The sequence below is a fragment of the Camelus dromedarius genome, chromosome 9 (assembly GCF_036321535.1).
Source record: "Camelus dromedarius isolate mCamDro1 chromosome 9, mCamDro1.pat, whole genome shotgun sequence".
Lineage (NCBI taxonomy): Eukaryota > Metazoa > Chordata > Mammalia > Artiodactyla > Camelidae > Camelus > Camelus dromedarius.
The window spans coordinates 12,408,613-12,417,715 of NC_087444.1; positions in this window are offsets into that span (position 1 = coordinate 12,408,613).

Consider the following 9,103-nt stretch of genomic DNA (forward strand, 5'->3'; position numbering starts at 1 on the left):
CAAAAAGTTAAAAATAAGACTCTTATGTAAATATAAAATAAAAACCTGTGAAAAGATTTTATTAAACTTATTAATTAATGAGAGAACTAGTAAAATGTCAATACCATCTAAAAGGAAATAAGAAGAAAAGATATACAGATATATAGATATCTATCTAGAAATATATAAATAAATATCTCTGCAGAGATATGGATATATATATATCTACAGAGAGAGAAATATCTATATTTATGCATATCCATATATCCATATATATATACAAATGGGCACTGGGCCCACACACACACACACACACACATTTACTTAGGAATGCTGAAATAAGTTTGCCTATATTCAAACCAGTTAGCATCCCATGTCACATAGGTCAATTAAACACAATGTTTAGGATTATCATTGTTTTGAATATTTCATTACTGGATATAAATCAATTCTATATTTACTAGAAAAAATATTTTCATTCCTATGAATATGAATCACTTGTGTGACTCTCAGTTTTCTAAAAGTTAACACATATTCCTTCAGATTTGAAAACAATCAATATGAAGTTAACTAAAGATGCAGAGTCCCGAACACTAAATATCACCCAGCATTCCCCTTAAAGGACAGCTAACAGTATCTTTTGCCCATTCCCATGACTTGCACAATTTTTCTGAAACCATCAATTTACCAGTAAACATTCATTTGTCAAAACTCACCCCAATTGCCATCTCCTGGGTTAGGATGTTTTGATTGCCTCCATGAAAACCCTCTGAGGTCACCCCGTTATATCACCGACATCATACTTTAGGTGGAGAGGGTAGTAGTTCTGTATGCCCTGTCTCTGTCTTCCGTGACAAATAGTATTCTCAACACGCAGAACCATAGTCATGTTGCACTGTAACCAGAAAGTCTTGGTGGGAAGCCTGGCTCCATCACTTAGCAGCTATACAACCTCAGGCAAATTATTTAGCCAGCTGCATCTTCTAGATGAGAATGATGTCCAGCACAAAGTTTTACCAAGAGGAGTAAATGAGGAAAATACTTAAAACATTTATTACAATATAGCCGCTAAATAAGTAATAGTGGAAATGGTAGTAAAGACATCAAGAACATAGAAAATGGCAGAAGGAGATGGAATTTATATATATAAGTTTAAACTCATGAGCTCTGAAGATTTCTCAGTGTGTGTTTTATGGATGACTTGGAAGAGCCTTAAATCAGAGTCAAAAATATCAAGTTTCAAGTCCTACTGAAAGCAGATGGTGCAAAAGTACAAATCATTTGCTTCATCAAATTATGACAATCATAGTCATTCACAAAGCAATTCATGTTTCTTGAAAAATTTAGCTCCAAAAGAATTTTATACATGTTTCTTTCTGTGTTCTTTCAGTTTATAAACTACACAAAATAAACTTCTTGAAACTGTGTAATTTTCAGACCCTCCTACCTGGATATTATTAACATTTTCAAAAGGAAGAACTCATAAAAATGTCACAGTTATCTTTAGGAAAATATGGCTTAATCAGTGAGAAATTTTTATTTTAATGATTGTATGAAAACACAATTCTAGGCACAAGGAATGACAAGAAGAAATTAGAGATGCTGTGGTTCCCAGCAGGTAGGGACACACTCATCTGAGTGTTCACACAAAAGGGAACACAGCATGGTTGGATCCAGAAAACATTCTCCGTTAATTTTCTTCCAAACCATCAGCCTTCTCATTTTAGAGGGAGAATGAACAACAAATTAATTCAGTTTTAAAGACAGACAAAACGGGAGCTTGAAATATCAACAAATCACTTGAATTCTTCATGGAGGTTTCTCCTCAACCTGGCAGAACAATCACCACAAATACAACGAAAAAAAACGACACCAATATGTTCTCAGAAGAGGTGTACCACTTCCACACAACAGTTCAACTCCAGAAAAGGTTTTCTCTTAAGTTGGGTTTTTGTCATAAAATTGAGTCATATATTAAAAACAATGGAAATCCATTTGTATAATGCAAAAATTCAGTGGCTTTTCCTTCTTTTACATTTTATAAACTTGTATCTCCATAGAACAGAACCAGGAGTTAGCTAATTAGGATATCTGTTCCGAATATTGTACTTTCTGATACCAGATTGGGAATGGCGGCGTATGACCGTGAATTGTGTTATCATGAATAATAAATACATCTAACCTAATGGGTGCTCGCTTTGTGCCAGACAGTATTCCAAATGCCTCATATGGACTATCTCATTTGATCCTCACAATGTGTAAGGAGGTGCATCTTTTCATTACCCTGATTTTACAGAAAAAGAAACAGAGATGAGACAATTTATCCAAATGGAACAAAGGACCCCAGATCAGACACAGTCAGTTTGATGCAAAGCCAAAGTCCTTAATCGCTCCACCATCCAGCTTTCCCTCTCTTAAAGAGGCTGAGTCATCACTTTAATACATGAAAAAAATAATTTGCTCATTAAATATCCAAAGGTAAAATGCCTCATTTTCAGTGGCCCACTCTGAATAAATTTAAGAAAAAAGAACTATTTCTCTTATAATCTTAAGAGGAATTTTAAATACCCTTTTTGAGGAGTGTGGAGGAAGTAATGCTTACTTAATTTTTACTTTTTCATGAAAGGATTTGGGTTGCTTTGATTCAATCTGTATAAATGCAAAATGCAGTTAGAAAATTGTTGAATCTATTAAATTCATTTGCTGCTGGTCCAATTTTCAGGTATAATGAAATATCCCAAAGAGTAAATGATGATTTGAATGTGTACTTTCTTAAATAAAATTAACAAGGCTCATAAAAGGTCAGCTTGGTAGAACTGTAGGAATCCTCATCAGGATGGCCACGGTTTCTATCTCGTATACTTCTCTCATCAGACAAACTGCATAATCATACATTATCTATTCAAAAGAATACATTAGAAGTCCTAAGGGGAACAGACTTGTTTCTTTAAAAATAATGACTAATTAACATAATAATCATCCCAGTATTTCAATTAATAATCAAGAAATTTTGTTGAAACCCAAAGGGATTACGAAAATGAGGTCAGATACCAAAAGAGATATGGGTGGGTAGGCAGCCTTCAGTGATTATAGTCCAATCCTTCCCCTTTCCAGATGTTTAATTTCTCCCTTTACTAGCCCTTCAACGAAATAGTAAGCAGGAGGCATATAATTGTTGGCACTGCTTTAAGAACAGGACTGTAACCTAACAGAAGACAAAACAGTGAGAAATTGTCCAAAGATGGGCTGCAGTGATAGGAAGGTTTAATTTGTTGTCTTGGAGAAGATCAGTGAAACTTAATCTTCCAGAATTCAAATATTAGATGTCATCTTAGAGCTAAAAGGTGAAGAGACTCACTAGAAAAAGACTCACTTTGGGGTCTTAAGTGTGTAGTTTATAACCTCTGACATTTTAAACTTTGCAAAAAGAGTAAAAAGAAAAATGAGGCTAATAAGAGGACTCATTAATAGAATGGGAAAAAATGAATAATATGAAGAATTTACAAGCTTGCTAAAATAACAGCGATTAATAGCATTAGTATCTGACTGAGGCTATCATGTGTGATGATCAAAGCACTTTAAGTTTGGGGGGATTAACATATTAAAATCAGAGCTAATCTAGCTGTTTTAATTGCTTTGTCAGTTATCAATTATTTAAACTGGATAATTTATAAATCAGATTTGTATTTAAACCTCTTTTTTCCAAGTGGAGACAGGGACCTAAGATCAGCGGCTTAAATCAAACAGTTCCCTTTGGCTGCTCTTGTAAATGTGGAATCTTCCAAACTGCAGGATGCTTTTGTTGTCTCATAATTCCACAGGTAAAAGGGCTGTGGATGTGCAACGAGGTGAGAAACCATCCTACTCCTCATCTCTCCAGAAGAGATGAAACCTAAACAATGCCACATCCTTTTTTTGTTCATCTGAATTTACTCACTGACAATAAGTACATTTTCTGTCTTCTTGCTAAGTGTAATTCTCAAGCCTTAAAAACTTCTTTTTTCATGGCACAAAAGGCCATGCTATCTAGAAACCAATCACTAATAGCAGAGAGAATGTGGCCCCCACCCCACCCCAAGATTGATGAATCACAGTGAAGACAGCTTCACCGTAATACATTATCGCCAACATAGCTCATAACATAACAAAAGCATAAAGGAAACGCTAATGTCCTTTCATGGATAAAATATTACTAGGTGCATCATCTTTTTTTTTTCTACATTACACATTCCAAAAAGAAGAGTGAAATTGGAGTGGCATTGTATTCCAAAGTAATGCTAATGTATTTGCAATCAAGAAAAAAAAAATAGAGACAAGTTTTTTTTTTATTATTATTAGAATTACAACCAGTGTAGGTTGGGGTTCTCAAGTTGGAGTGTGCCTTGTGGAATAATATAATAAAAAGTATTTCCTTTCATCACCATCAAAGTACACACAGCTGAGAAATTTGCCATTAGATAAAAGATTAGCAGTGAGACTGAGTTCACTGTTTACATGATTAAGTGCCCTTATGTGGTCTAATGTATGTTGGGAGATGTCTCAACCTCTGAAGGTCAGATGCTGAAAATACAAAGTAACAGCGAGGAAGAAGATAAAAGCTTGCCTGTGGCAAAAACATTTCATCAGAAAAAAAGAAAAAAATCTGGTAGTGACTATCCTATTTAAGGGACTTGAATCCATCCTAAGTACCTTGTGAAAATGTGTAGACAAAATGCAGTTATTAAAATGAAGAATGTCTTCACATCTTTACTGAGAATATGTTCTCCACATGACATGAAACAATTGTAAGTTAATTCAATAATCTAGAAGTATATGTTATTGATCAGAAACAACAAGAAAATGACAACAGTGGATCGGTCTCCCATGGCTTCTGAAACAAGCTACCACCGACTGAGTGGCATGAAACAATAGAAATTTACTCTATGACAGTTCTTGTGATCCACAGTCTAAAATCCGTGTCTCATCTGGGCTGTGTCCTCTCTGGAGTCTTCAGAGAGAAATCTGTCTCTTTGCCTACTTTAGTTTCTAGAGGCTCCCTGCATTTCTAGGCCTGTGGCCCCTTCCTCACATACCTCCAATGCCCTGCATTACTCCAGCTTCTTCCTTCTGTCATCACATCCCCTGGTTCCCACTGTCTCCTTCTTATGAAGACCATTGGGATTATATTTAGGACCCACCCAGACAATCCATGATAATCTTCCCATCTCAGGATCCTTAATCATATCTCCAAAGACACTTTTGCCATATAAAGTAACATATTCACAGATTCTAGAGATTAGAAAATAGGTATTTTGGAGGGCCTTTATGTAGCCTACCATAAATCACAATGATAAAAGCTAAGTGATAAAGTTATTTGTGATTTATGTTCATTCATTCATTCATAAGCTATTCATTCATCATTCTCAGTTCCTTCCACATGGGAAGTATTTTCGAGGTGGTAGAGATACAAAGAGAAAAAGTACAATTCCCATGCTAAGGAATTTAGTGTCTTATATGAAGACAGACAGACAAAAAAACTGAAATGCAGTGGGTGAATGAGGAAACATTTAACTCAGATTGAGGGAGAAGGATATATCAAGGAAGTATTCTAGGAGGATCAGGACCGACAAGTGAAAAAATGTTGGAATCAGCCAAATGACAGGGGGGCTGAGTTCAGGCAAAGAAAATTGCATGAGAATTTTAAAAACTTTACATTTTTAGTCACATGTTTTAATATGTCAGAGATAACCACGAATAAAGGTTATAATCAATGTTAAGAAAGAAGTCACTTTTCCTCTACTGATCTGTAATGTTCAGTCTTATACAAAAATATGCATTAGTTCCTGTCACCACCCACTGCTGATTAGACCATGATTGGACCTGAGGACAAGCCGACCTTTGCTGGGTAATAATTACTCAGGTTTCCTCTCCCACATAGTGAAACTAAGAGAAACACAGACACGTGAGTTGATGGCAGGCACTAGCACTAAAATACTATGATGTGATGGAGTGGCGTACAAGAATCACCTGCAGAATTGTTAACAAATACAAATTTCAAATATCGTGGTATCATTTTGTATCTTGAATTCCCACATAAAAGCAGACAAAGTAAGCTGCAAAATCAAAACCACACAGAGAGCATTTACAACAAAATGATATCTGTACAAACCCTGCTCTATCCACAGGTAGGGACAAATGACCAAGAACCACAGGAGCTTGTATATTACTGGCATGAGGTCTGATGGAAGCAAAGTGATGTCTGACAGATCTGAAGAGGAGAGAACACCAAATGGCCAAAAGATAGCCCTTGGAACATGTGGCAGGCCAACTCGAGAACAACAGCTAAAACTGAGGGGTTTTCCCCCACAGTAGCAGGTGACTGAACTCAAGGGGTGCACAGCAAGATCGTCTGAGGGACAGAAGCAGTTTGTCCCCTATGAGCTCTCAAACTCACCCACTAGACTTCCCTTCTAGAATAAGAGTCCACATGAAAGAGAAGCAAAGTAAGGGGGAAATCCAGGGGAAAACTGATAGCACTATAACATCCTAGAAAGCACGCTGCCATTTAGATAAATTTTTTTAACACTAAACATAAATACACACCAAAGAAAAAGCTCTGTGAAATTAGTTAGCTCTGTGAAGACAAGCTACCTAATCCAAGACCTTTTCTAAAAGCTTAGAAAAAATAACTTCACTTCAAAAATAACTCACTTCAAAAATGAGCAAAATATAAGTATCAGACTCAAATTCCATACAAACCTCCACAGTCTACAAAAGAATTACATGGGGAGTTTGTTAAAAATAAAGGTATTTGGCTCCTTTCCCAGGAGGTCTTGGCTATCAGTTACTCACTGTGACATCTGCCTCCCCAAATATCCAAATTATTCCCTTTGTTATGTGAATATTCAAGTATTCCCTGTCTTAACATCAACAATAAATCTCTGACCACACTCTTCATATATGTATCTTACTGGTTTAATTCTCCAAAGGTAGCATTTTTTTTCTACTTTTTTTTTCTGTGAATTCATCATATCCTACTACATTTACATGAATTGTATTTATCATCTTAAAAAACAGTTTACTCCTACAAGTACATTTTAGTCTATTTTAATGAAAAAAATGTGAAAATAAAGGCATCAAGGTTTTATCTAGCCTAGATCAAATAGTGAATGAAATGTATTTTTAAACATTTTGGAAGAAGCTAACAGTGACCCTAAGTACATGCAAATTAGCGGACACAGAGTGAAAAATATTAAGTAACAGATGTAAGAAAACACATAAAAAACCTGATTAATCTGATTTATTCTGACTATAAAAAACAGAATAAAACATAAATGGAGCACAAAGAATTTGAGTATCTAGGGTTTCAAGCTTTCTATGACAAATGGCCTGTCAAACTTACTTCCTAGGTGATGACTAAATGCATATCATCACTTGAAAAATATTTTATCAAATTGTATAGCTTGTATTTTTAGATTATATTTCAGCATGGCTTGGGTAGAGTGACACGAATTGTATATAAAGCTACCAATCTGAACACATTAAAACAAAGCACTGGAGAAACGGCAGGTTAATATGTAAGCAAACAAAAAATTTCATCTGTGATAGTGTCAAATACCTTTGTTACCTGGGAAATACTCAGGGTAGAAGTTAAAGCCAAATGCTTTGAAATGATGCCTTCAATACTTAAATTACACACTGAGCTTGATGAAACTCAGCATGACAAACATTCAAAAAAGTATTCAAGAACTTGATGCATAAAATGGATTTCTTCTACTGCATTTCTGCATTATTATATTCCTTTTCATGAATACTCCTAGAATTTCTGCAATTGCCATAAACCAAGGAAAACAGCTCTCAAAAGAGTCTGCTTTATTTTGTTGGATTTCTTACGTTCAAAATAAAATTATAAGATAAATATAATAATATGAAATGTACAGAATCTTGTTAGTATACATCTTATACTGACAACTTTCATTCATAGCAACTATGAACACCATCAGTCTTCTATGAGGCCGTTATCTACTATATTAACGTTTAAGTAAGTCACGCATTGTATCACAGTCAGTACCTCTGACACATGTCATATGTTTAAATGCCCACTGTGGCACCAAAATCCCCTGACTTACAATCCCAACATATACTCTGGAAGTCTAAATAAGAATTAACATCACCAACATCCAATATTATCACATCTGTACTTTACAAGTAAAGGCAATTAGCCAGGTACGTTGATCAGCATTTACAGGCAAATTTGTCCACTTTGATTATCATCCTGAAAATAGCTGTTGACAATTTGCTTCTTTTTATATTTACTTTTCTATGATTTTAATTAGAATGTTTAGGGTTCTTTTTAAATTTCTTATTCCTTTTCCTTTTAATTTTATAAACTCAAGTTAGAAAGTTGTATTTAGTTTAATATTCTCTGAATTTAGAATTGAACTATAAGCAGATCAAAAAAGTTATTTTATTTCCTCCAATCTGTGCAATGTTGATAGGATCTCTATATTTGGGGGAAAAAAGATTATAGATAAAATACAAATCTTGAGTACTTTCTTTACCTGTAGCACAGGAATTAATTGTTTACCCAGATTTAAATGAATCTTTATTCATTCAGATTCTCAAATAATTTATTAAATATCTTTTCTCCACAAATAAAACTAACACTAGGATTTGTCAAAATCTGAATGAATTAAATTCATTACATAAGAACTGAACAAAGTCCACTGTGTTTGACATCTGTTCATCATAAAACTTGAGTCTGGTACATAACTCCTTTCTGTCATCCACTGCTGTACATCCTTCCTTGAAGACTCCAGAACAGAGACCATAATTGGCTAATGTAACATAGCAGTCACTGCAATCCTCCAAAAGGAAAATAATTTATTTGATAACACATTTATCTGGATGATTACTTACTGGTAATTAGCATTTCTACATTATTTGAAAGGTAATCATTTTAAGTGCCAATATCTATTAGGCTAGCAGAAAAAAGGTGAAACAGCCCTCACAAAGTCATACGCAGTAAGATAAGAGAAGTCAAATCTGATTTGTTCCAATCAGACTTCTTGGAATTATTCAAAAATTTTTCTGGCAAAGATGAGCTTGGCTTATCACAGAAAGAAGGTTCTTTGAAGGCTGCTGC